Source organism: Magnolia sinica, chromosome 9 (assembly GCF_029962835.1).
Source record: "Magnolia sinica isolate HGM2019 chromosome 9, MsV1, whole genome shotgun sequence".
NCBI classification, from domain to species: domain Eukaryota; kingdom Viridiplantae; phylum Streptophyta; class Magnoliopsida; order Magnoliales; family Magnoliaceae; genus Magnolia; species Magnolia sinica.
The window spans coordinates 56,915,435-56,917,206 of NC_080581.1; the positions used below are offsets into that span (position 1 = coordinate 56,915,435).

The window sequence follows — 1,772 nt, forward strand, 5'->3', positions numbered from 1 at the left end:
AATGGAGAGAGAGAGAGAGAGAGAGAGAGAGAGTATAGGGATATGAAATTCAATAATTTGATTTGATTTTGCTCGCAGAGCACTACAACAATTGGGACAGCGCTTTCAAGCGCTGGTAAAACACTATAAAAGCACCAGCGAATGTATTAGCGGCGCTAGTCAAGTGCCGCTAAATGAGTATTGGACGCGGTTGGTATTTTTAGCGGCGCTTGTCTGAGCGCCGCTAATTGCAGAATAAGCACCGCTAAAACTCACTCTGAGCGCCGCGAAAAGTGGTTTTTAACTCTTTCTCATGAAAAAGCGCCGTAAGATTTCTACACAAGCGCCGGTAAAAGCCTTTGTATAGATTTGAGAGGCCCTAGCATGCTAGTATTTTTTTTTTATTATATATCGAAACCTGTATTTTTTAAATATTTGAAACATAAAAATCATGCAATACAAATAAAACTGAATATTAAACTAAATCGATATTACTAGACAATTAAAAAATATATATTTATTACAATAAATTGAAAATGGTCTTCAATATAAATAAATAAATAAAAACAAATCCATCTATCAAACAAAGTTCTTGCCCTCTCCTGGACTGTCAAGCTCCTATTGCCAACGAGATGTTTGACAGTTTCCACAATTCCTGAAGTAGTTAAGCTCTTATCTAGAGGCACTTTCTCAAGTGCTCCTAGCACTGCACTAATTGATTCTTTCACAGAACTGTCACTTGTGCCACCACTGCACTTGGAGCCATTGGTTGAGAAACCTATGCCCGTCTAACTGAAGAAAATGATTAAGACGACCATTCTTCTCTGTGGCTGATAAGGTACTTGCTACAATTGACCATTGCCTGGATGCATTACCTACATTCTTCGTAATATTTTCTCTCTGCCTCTACATAACAGCAACTAGCTCTTTGACTCTAGCAAGGTTTGTGAGTCCATCTTTCATCTCAGTTGGGGTGAGGAAATCTTCTAACATCATATTGCCTTCATGCACCGGCTAGGTACTTCCAACACGCTAATACTCTCATCATCTATTGTTTCTGAAATACACATCTTAAATTTTGATGAGTTGGCTAAAAAATATTAATGTTAATTGATAACTAATACCAAATAATCCTGAAAGCAAGGGATAAGGTGAGGTGAGCAACAAGTTTAGTGAACAACAAGCACTGATTATTTTAGAATTCATGTAGTGATTACCTGCTTTGGTTGGCCATTTCTACCCCCAATAGTTGTCACGATTATATGACCCGTCTCTGTGCCATTTCCATTGACCACAGCAGTTTCCATTTCCTGGGAGAAAAATTCACATTTAATAGAGAAGGCTAATATGCTATCAAGCAAGCAGAGATAAGATTATATTAAAACCTACCTTGTCATCTCTTATCTTCATATCATTCATTTCTTTAGGCAACCTATCCATGCTGATAGCATTTCCACTTGTGTTTCTCAATCCAGTCGCAGGCACCACACTAGCTGATGCAATTTGCTGCAAATGGGGAACCAAACAGATCTAGTTCCAGTACGTTGCAGAATCACTTTTTTTTTTTCCTTAATAACACCCAATCCATGATTCAATTTGCTTATCTGGGAACCTAAACTAATGTTCATATCATGATTTCACATTTTTAAGGCGTTCAAGATAAAACACAGATTCCTTGAGGACTTGCATTTCCATGAAACCCATGCAATTGCCAATGAAGTCCATCCTTGAACAGTTGGCGAGCCTACTGGGCAAATCATGAAAATATCCAAATCAACTTTGATAGTCAATAG

The 1,772-nt window shown here is 37.8% G+C and overlaps 1 long non-coding RNA gene across 3 annotated transcripts; it reads right to left on the reverse strand.

The window, feature by feature from the left end:
• Positions 1–474: 474 nt before the first annotated feature.
• LOC131256330 (uncharacterized) lies at positions 475–1,559 on the reverse strand. 3 transcript variants are annotated; one of them, XR_009176755.1, is made up of 3 exons: positions 1,369–1,559; positions 859–1,289; positions 475–771 (listed from the first exon to the last, which is right to left on the reverse strand). It is a non-coding gene; the product is annotated as an uncharacterized LOC131256330 (long non-coding RNA). The 3 variants fall into 3 exon arrangements; XR_009176753.1 differs by having other exon boundaries at positions 475–767; positions 855–1,289; XR_009176754.1 differs by having other exon boundaries at positions 855–1,289.
• Positions 1,560–1,772: the final 213 nt, after the last annotated feature.